Raw genomic sequence first — 9,706 nt, 5'->3', positions numbered from 1 at the left:
TTGTTATTGCTTTTTAAGAAAATTCTTGGGAGAATCCTAAATTTTAACCCGTTTCTGCCTTACAAATGACAGGTAGGGTTAATTATGTAATGGGGCACAGCCAGCGCCCCGCCTCAGTGGGGGATCTGTAACAGGTCCAGAACTTGGGGTGTCCAAGAAAAATATAGGATATTCTCCCTCTCCCAAGGGGGTCTGCCATGGGGGATGGGAGAAATGGAGGGGGGCGCCATGGAGAGTTACTTTGTGTATCAATAACAGGCCAGCTTCATACCTGACAGGGAGCAGGGCCATCGAGAGTCTTTTTGCATGTCAGTAACAGCCAGATAGCTTCATACCTCATATGCAAAGTGCTTATTTTGCCTCTCAGCAAGGCTAACCATGACGGCGTGTGTAACTTTAACGCTGGATATACCTGGAAAGGAGTTACAGGGCCTGCATGAGAGACAATGGGACACAGGCACTGGGAACAATGAGAAGACCATGCGGGAAGGAAGGGAGAGAAAGGACTCTTGCTAGTGGGCCAGGAGACGGTGCCATGTGGTTTGGATTAAGAGCTGGAGATCGCGGCGACACAGCTGATGGTGCTGGGAACCGCGAGAGGCCTGCGTGGCCGAGCCCCAGACTTCGGTTCCTTTTCTTCTGAAGGGCGGTACCCCTGACTGGCCTGACCGGCCGAACTGGGCAAAGGCGGGGAAGGCAGGACTGTGTGTCTTGGTGGGTGTTTTAAAGGGATTTTAAGATTTAACAATGACATTTATCCATTATTCAAAACTTGTATAACTTTTTGAATAAATAGTTTCTTTCCTTTTCACCAGGCTCTGCCATTGAGAGCCATAATTTCTAATGGCGGCGGGCAGCGAACCTAAAACATAGGGCCCCCGGGGGAGGGGGGCATCGTTTTGGTAATAGTATCTCGGGCTCCTCGACAATGGGTCCAATATGCAGGAACAATTAGAGAAGGCTGGAATTTGTTCTCAAAATAAAATTTCCATGAATCTCAAAGAAAAGAATTGGGCCGATCTTTCAAAAAAGGTGCATAGCATGGAAGGGGATACAGAAAAGCTTATTTGAGTTTAAAATCACTGAGTTGCTTGGCTGGACTAAGGACAAGATATGAAGTTTAATGACTATACATGGGATCTGAGTCATGGAAAGAGATTTGGAGAAAGGAAGACCTTAATCATTGGATTTGATCACGTAGAAAGCAGATTATCAAGTAGATTGACATACAACAATATAATGATTTACATACAAATATATAATGAATGTTTTTAAAATCATCTGCATTATAAAAATATAAAACAAGGTTGTAATTGTAGTAAAAAATTCAAAACATGTTAAAACAGTCTCCCACAATGACAATACATTTCAGAGCCCAGTCCCTAAAATGTTGGTCCTTAAAATTGTAGTTAAATTCTCATGCTTGGATCAATAGCCTTGGCCTTTAATAGTTTTTTTTAAAGCTTCAAAAATTATTACAATCTAGAGGTTCTGCCAAAAATGGCATGCCCCTCTGTGTCCCCCGGCACCGAGCCTCCGCAGGTGTCACTGTGAGAGGAGATCGCGGAATTGGCCTTGTCCAGGCAGGGAAACGTTGACACACTGGACCTTGCAGAACTGGCTAAAAAGCAGCCGTGGTGGTGCAAGCTGTTTGGCCAGGAACCTGGGCCCTCAGTTGAAAAGCATGACGTGGCAGCCCAGCTGGTAGTTGGAGGGGTCACGGGATGGAGCACGGGTTTTGCATTCCAGAAATCGGAAAGTTGGCTGCAACAGCTGTGGGAGAAGGATTTTCTCGCCTGCCTGCAAACCATACTGGGTACATCAAAGCTGACTGGCAAGGAGCAGAGGACACAAAGAAAGCCAAGGAACAGCTGAAGATCTGTAAGAGCAACCACTTATCCACAGAGGGGAAAAGCAAAGCTGAGTAGAGATGGTGTCGTTTGTGAAGAAGAACATTCTAGTGACTGGTGGGTTTTTCGGAGGATTTCTACTTGGCATGGCATGCTATTGTTCCTCCTTTTTCCAACTAGTGGCCTCTTTACGCCGTCATTGGACACCAAGTCTTCTTTTCCTCCTCCTCTTCCCCCGGGCCCGCCTCCCTGCTGTAGCATATCCGAATGCTGCCGTAGGCACCTGTTGGTACGAACTGATAACGGCCATACTGTGAACCCCAGGACAACACCAGAAAAGACAACAGACAGTAACTCACCTCCCAGAACACTCCCCGTTTGACTAAGCTGTAGGTCAGCAAGAATGTTCCTTTCCCCCTCTACATAAAATACTTACTAGAACATGTTGCAAGATGGTTCACCTCGGAAGATGAGTGGATCCTCAAAGGTCGCCCCCAGTGACTTGGAAAAGGCATAACAAGCACAAAGATATATTATGTGCTGCATCGGAAGGAACTGATTGCATTTATTTTTAAGTATGTAAAATAATTATTACAATCTAGAACTTTGTGAGATTTTTATATTTTGAGCAAGAGAATTTTAAATATTTTTCAGAATATATATATTTAACAGACATCTAAAGAGTATATGTTCCTGATCTACACACTCACTGAAAGTAAAATTTTTAAAAATGTGCCTTTACTAAAACAGAAGAGATTTTGGAAGCATGCAAGAAAAACCTTGTACACATTAGAGATTGCTAAACATATTTACCTGGACTCTCAAAGAGGAAGTTTTTTCAAAGTAATATAAGTGGTCTAATATAGTTAAAAATGCCTTAGTCCTATCATTTTCAAGAGAGAACAGTACAAGGGCCACTATCATTTTCCAGGCAAAATTATTTAATATTCATTTTCCATTTGAGAGTTCACCCCAGCTTCCTTCAAGAAAACTGAAAGTTTGTGAAGTTGATTAATAAGCTATAGATGACTGATTAAAGAGTAATCTCAAAACACTCGCTGTATACAAAGCACCACTTTAAAAAAGTACACGATTGCTAAATAGGCAGTGGTCATTTTCTTTTAAGAGGGGTAAAATATGCTTCCAGACTCCTGGAAATTTTTACTTTGAGACACACATTTTAGTTCAGTCCATTGAGACTCTTTCTAATACAGGAAGATAGGTCAAGGAGAAAAGACAGAAATAAAAAGTTAGAGAGTTAGAGTTAGAATGGATAGAGAAAGAAACGAGACACAGGGAGTAGGTGAGAGTAATAGAGGCAAAAGTAGGGAAATGTGAAGAGTCTGAAGGGGTGCAAAATATGTGTCTTTTACCAATTACACTAAGACTAGCTACTGGGACTGACACGTCTGAAATCTCAAGTTTCATTGAGAAACCTGCATCTATAAGTGGTTTCCACAATGTCTACAGATCGGCAGCATCAGGAGCACCTGGGAACTTACCAAACAAGCAAATGTTGGGTCCCTCGCAGAACTCAGGGGGTGGAGCAGAGCAATCTAAGTTTTTTACTAACCTATGCGGGAGGGGGCCAGGAGATTGACCCCCTAAATTGGAGTATCACTTTTATTTCTTGCTTATGGAAATGTTTATTGAAGTTATTCAGCAGACGACCTTCAAGAGTTCAAGACGCAGGCTTACATGAACCTTTGACTCTACCTGACTCTCTACTTCGGCACAGGCGTTTCTAGTGAGCCCTGATTAGGCCCTGCTGCTGCTTTCCGGAAGGTCCTCCCTTCGCTGCTGTTCTGAGAGAATCTTTCTTGTGCCTGCTTCGATGGCCAAATCAAAGATAAGTCATGGTGTTAGGCTCCCTTTATTGTTTTACAGTTTTAACAGCCCACTTCCTGCTCATGCCACTTGAGGGGCCTGAATGTTGTTGTTTTAATGTCAAAATAGCCAAATTATGTTGGTTTGCTTGTTTTATCCAGACTTGTGTTTTCTAAGTCATTAAAATGTCTTCAAAAATTCTTTATATAGCCTGATTTGATATTTGATTTATAGGCTTTTAAGGTGTTCCATGTGCTGTTGTGCCAGTAACTGCACCCACATTCTTTTCTAAAAATAATTAGTAAGGCAGATTACTTTTTCTTTTTTAGCTTTCTCATATGTTTCCCTCTCTCTCTAGTTAAGGATGGCTACTTCAGGGCTATCTGAAAAAATGTGTTTAGGTAGAGAAGCATTTGTCTGAAATTTGCTATATTTTGACTGTTAATGTGATTTTGTTACTCAAAAAACCTTTCTTAGTCTTATTTTATACCATCTGAGGCTTATAAAAAGTTGGTTTCATCTCTGCAAGGTCTCTTTTTGGATTCTTCATTTTCATTCTTTGTTTCTTTCTTTGTTTCAAATTTAAATGAGCAGATTGCTCATTGTTTGCCTGAGGTGATTTTTCCTTCTGCATTGCTAAACAGAGCCATTAACAATCACTACTAAAAACTGGCATTTTGTTTTCTAATGTCTTCCCCTAGAGCTACAGGCACGTGGCTCCCCACTGTGTTAATGCAGGGGGAATTTTTGCCACACACCTTACCACAGCGCACAGTGTGGCTCTCCAGGTCTCCTGCGCCCACAGCAGGTTTCCGGCCACCAGCCTTCTGATCATGAGGTCCATGCCACCGCTGTCATCTTCAAGGTGCCAGTTTCCGCAGAATTAAAGTGGGGCCAATTTATGTAAAAATAGTAAATCCTGAGTCTCAGTGGCTTTATAGAAAAGAACTTTATTTTTGGTTACATAACAATTCAATGCAAGTATTCTCAAGGTGTTTGCCTTTCCCCTGTGTCTTTGAATCGCCCTTCCTCCTTGTCCTCTGACTCTTGCATATTCAGCCAGTTAGTGGAGAAAGAAAGCAGAGAATGGCATCCAGGCTTCTGAGGTCAGACCTGCGAGGAGTGTTTCTCACTGTGCTGACTTCTTCCATGGGACAGAACTCAGTCAAACTGCTGGCGAGGCTGAGAAGTGTTTGTGCTCAATGGTGAAAGGGAAAGCCTTTTGTTTTGTGGTAAAAGATATTTCAGGTTCAGCCACATGGCAGAGAAGTGACATGAAATCTAAAGGGAATGTGGAAGAGCTGAGAGGAGGAAAAAGTGTTGAGAGATGAATAAAAGGCGTAGAGAAAATTAAGGGAAGTTAGGAAGGAGAATCAGTCATTGAATCTTCAGAATTATGAACTAAGATGGATTGCATTTCCCCTCTCCTTTACAGATTAAAAAACAAACAAACAAAATACCGGAGATTTCAAGAGCCTGATAACATCTAATTTCACAGAGCCAATAAAGGTTATTTTTATATTCAAATCCAAAGATGTGAAAAGAAATCTCATGATCTTTCTCCTAGAGAGAAGACACACTCATACCTTAATATCCTATATTGTTAACATCCCAGGAAGCCAAGTGATATTTGATGCTATACTCAGAATTTCATTATTCTACCTGCACATTTTCTTTACAAGAGATATGGCCGGCGTAGCATACTAAACAGCTGTTAAAATTTGGTTACTACAGAAAATGTGCTCAATTAATTAACTTGAATATAAATTGGTGAGAGTACAACACAAATAATCACGATTTTCATTAGGATTTAAAATAGTAAAATATCTTCCAAGTGGAGAGATTACTTTTTGAGATTGCATCCTGAATGTTGTTACATTGCTCATTCAATAAAACACATAGCATTTTATTTAATTACTATAATTTGTCTCCAAAAGCCAATATTTGCAAACTACATAAATTCCTCCTACACTTGTTAGCTTTTTTTCCTGACCCGAGGACACAAGCATCAAACTGATGGCTTTTGATTAAAGAAACACAACTGTGTGAATACTAGAACAGAAATTATTGAGTTTTCTTTATTCAAACAACCATTTTTCACTAACTAAAACTTTCATCTGGGAGCCATGGGCAATCAGTAATCTACTTTTCTTTGGTCCTTTAAGGAAGAGAAATACTCCTAAAACTCCATGTAAACAGGGTTTCTATATCAATTGTGTATATTATTGTCATAACTAAAATGTTAAGCCCCTTAGCAGACCATTTATTTTGCCATGTAGACAAAAATACCGACTTCCCTATTTTGTCCACTTTGTTTTGTCTCTTGTCCCTGGGGAGATGCTCATCTCTCAGGTGCAGCCCACTGGGAGGCGGCACTCCTTTGGAGGGGCTGTAATTATTCTTCCTATTCTGGAAAACAAAACTTTATTATGGCTCTGAGATAATGTCACCTGCTTTATGTGCATCGCTCTGAAAATAACCAAAAGGTTCCATTTAATTGTGTGAGACATTGGACTATTAAAAGATAAACTGAGGCATGTTAAAAATTTTCAGGTTTTTAAAGCAAAAATCCACTGGATTGGGGCAAGGCCAAACTGGAAGCACTTGCTAACAGGAACCAGGGGAAAGAATTATACTATCAAGAAAACTGAGAAGCAAAGAAAGTAAATTATTTCATTGGCTAAAATTTGAAATGTAGTGTGCTGTTTGCGATTGTTAGTCCTTAGCATTTTGATTTGGCAGCCGTGAGGCATTCACAGGCTTAGGCTTGGGTTCGCTTTGGTAGGCTGCCACCGCCTTAGAGCCACCTCAGTATAATGGCTTCCTTGTTTATTTAATTCAAAATAAAGATAAGAAAAATATTTAGTTGAGAAGATTTATGGAATGAATAAAGTTTATAAGTAAATGAGATTAAATGTACATATATTATTAAGTGTATTATAGACAAATATTGTTCATGTAAATCTATACTTTAAGTGTGGTCCTACCAACTCCTTGTCTTCTCATAAGATTAAGTTGCTTATGTGTGAGTTTACCAGTTCTGAGCCACTTCTGTTATAGACCATGATGAGGGGGGTACTGCGCCCAGCACAGAGTTCCCCCGGGTCATCGTGGGCAAAGGAAAATAAAATAAGTCGTTCCAGACAGTTCTCAGTCTGCCAGGAAAAGTGGGTGGTCCCAAGCCCTTCTCTGGAGGTCACTTTTATTGAGAATGATATGCCCAGGGGTATACAGCATGCATGCAAAGCTCATCAATCAATGTCAAAAGAAAACAATGTTTACAGAAAACAGATAGAGATCATAGATAACAATTGAAGGAACACAGAGATTTGCCTCAGGTCAGGGTCTGGTAGACAGGGTGGCACATTCGGCCCTGAAACCTGGGAAATGGATCACATTGTATGCTCAACCCCTAACACCAACACTCATTAACTCCAGGGCATTCTTAGCAAAGTAAGTTTCATAGGATTTAATACATTCCTTTTCTGGGCCTAATGGTCCCTGGGAACCACCCGATCCAGATTAGGGCTGTACCTGCCTCTAATACTGTTTCAAGCCTGAGCCAGGCAGGTGGAGCAGAGCAGCCAAGAGATAAGGAGACTTCTTTCAGACAGAATGGGGACTCCAGCTAAGACAAAGCCGAGGGGTGAGGGTCTTTTGCCCCTACTCTTTGTCCCCCAAGTCCTTCTCTGATGGCCCCCATGTGACTGCCTGTCTTAGGTTGCCCCTGCCATCGAGGGGTCTTATCTGTCATTGATTAACCAGCCATCCTCCTGGGGCCAAGCAGGGGGACAGGTCTTGTTTCCTCAGTGGCTTATTTTCCCAAGGCCTCCTTGCTCAGCTCCAGCCTTGGGGCCTTCTTGTCTGTCAGCGAAGCTATAGTCCCTGAAACCAGGAGAGACTGTTCCCATCATCATAGGGTTTCTTCAGAAGCCCATGCTGATTGTCCACACTTCACAGGAGGAACCACAAGATTCATCACTCCTTTGTGTTAGGTTTTGTATCTAAGCGCAGAGAATTCTTATTTTTGCACTTTCTTTAAGTGAGTAAACTCCAGGGTTCAGAAAGGGTCTTCATTCATTATTTTTCTGCAGACACACCTCAGAGATAGTGCAGGTTTGGTTCCAGACCACAGGCAATAAATCTAGTCTCACAACAAAGCGGGCTGTAATCTTTTTGCTGGTGGAGGGTCTTGCTTTCAATTGTAAAATACTCAACACCTGTGAAGTGCAATAAAACAAAGCAGGCCCGCATAGCTTTTTGTATTCCCTCTTCCATTAGTTATGACCCAGGCTGGATGATATGGAAACTTAAGGAGCAGGGACTTTATTAAGATGGCATGTTTTGTTTTGCAAATTGCTGTGGAAGTCTCCTGTGAATCCTCTTATAGATTCTTCTCTCTTACAATCCTGTCAATGAGAGGGTTTCTTAAAAAAACATTTATTCATTGGTGGAAAAGATTTCTAGAACTCTTAGTCTTCACCCACCATTCAACAAAGTATCATTTTGTATTTACTTCTTCTGTTTTACTAACAAACATTCTTCTCTGTTGAGATGACTTTTTGCTCTTTTGTTTTGTATCCTTACAGGAAGATATTTTCTCATTGCTGAGAGGGAGAGGGAGGGGGAGGGGGAGGGGAGAGGGGAGAGGGAGAGGGAGAGGGAGATGTTATAATTTAAAGTCTAGTTAGCAGTTTGTAATTGGTTATCTTTAGTGTTTTGATTTCAAAACCTTGAGGCATTTGTAGGTTTAGGTTTGGTTTGCTTACATGGTGCATCAGGGTACTCAAGTTATATCAGTCTAAGGGCTTCTTGTTAAAATAATTTAACAGTGGATAATTAAGGACAATTTAAAATAAAGGGACCTGAGAGACTTTCTAGTTCATTCTCCTGTTGCACAGAAGAAGAAATAAAGAAAATCTCAGAGAACCATGTGACTTCCTCAAGGCTAATTCACCTTTTAAAGTCAGAGAAAGCCCTGGAATACAAGACTTTTTGGTTGTAATCTTATGATTCCTCCTCTCCCACTCTTCTTGCTAACTATTAGTATCCTTCTTTTAAGCAGGTAAATGGAGATATTTGAAAGTTGTTTCTCTAGATATACTTGATTCAACACTTAAAGCAGATTCAAGTACACACAGGATAATCTAACAAAGGCTTTTTAATAGCCATCACATTTAAGCATAGATCTCCAATTCTAAAATATAGGGGCCCCAAATAGATAACCAAGAAGATTTATTAAATTATCCTTAGAATGGTCAAGCCGTATGATGCTAAACATCAAGTGATATAATTTAACCAATAATATAAATTATTTCCAAATATCCAGCTTTGTGACACTATGTAGTAATTAGAGTCAGACAGTTTTTGCAAGTCATAGATATATTGGGTGGCTTGCGGGCAGCCTTTGACAGACTGATGTGTGTTATAGGATTAAAGACTGAAGAAGGTAGTTGAAGCATGAAGCACAAGGTACTAAGTGAATTTATAACAACATTTATTATTATCAGGTACTTAGAATTAGGTTCTTACTGTATTAGTATAAAGAAATATTGGAAGAGTTAAAAACACATTTAAAAATACTCAGTTTTTTAAAAATAAATAAAGCATGTAATGCTACTCTTGAATGAGATAAAAATCTTTATAACAAATAACTTTTATAATTGATTGATTTTAGAGGGAGGTGTAGAAGGGAGAGAAACATTGATTTGTTGTTCCACTTATTTATGCATTCATTGGTTGCTGCTTGTATGTGCCCTGACTAGAGAGATTAAACCTGCAAACTTGGTGTTTAGTGACAATGCTCTAACCAACTGAGTTACCCAACCAGGCTATAATAAATACTTTTAAAGTGTTAAATATGCTATTTTCCTGACCAAGAGGAAAAATATATTTTAAAGTAAGAATAAAAGACTGTAATTTTTGGATATAAAATGTTAGCTTTTCTTTAATTGTGAGAAATGAGTCGAGAAAATGCTCACTGTAGTACATTAAATAACAGGCCTTAATTTTTCTAAAATAGAATTAGT

General features: G+C 40.0%; 1 pseudogene; it reads left to right on the top strand.

Moving 5' to 3' along the window:
- The first annotated feature begins 1,500 nt into the window (after positions 1–1,500).
- Positions 1,501–2,167, top strand: LOC129066873 (FUN14 domain-containing protein 2-like; annotated as a pseudogene).
- Positions 2,168–9,706: the final 7,539 nt, after the last annotated feature.

The sequence above is a fragment of the Pteronotus mesoamericanus genome, unplaced genomic scaffold, assembly GCF_021234165.1.
Source record: "Pteronotus mesoamericanus isolate MK-2021 breed Mesoamerican mustached bat unplaced genomic scaffold, CSHL_Meso_final contig_20, whole genome shotgun sequence".
NCBI lineage: Eukaryota > Metazoa > Chordata > Mammalia > Chiroptera > Mormoopidae > Pteronotus > Pteronotus mesoamericanus.
The sequence above is the reverse complement of the archived record's forward strand: the minus strand, read 5'-3'. Positions and strand labels throughout refer to the sequence as shown.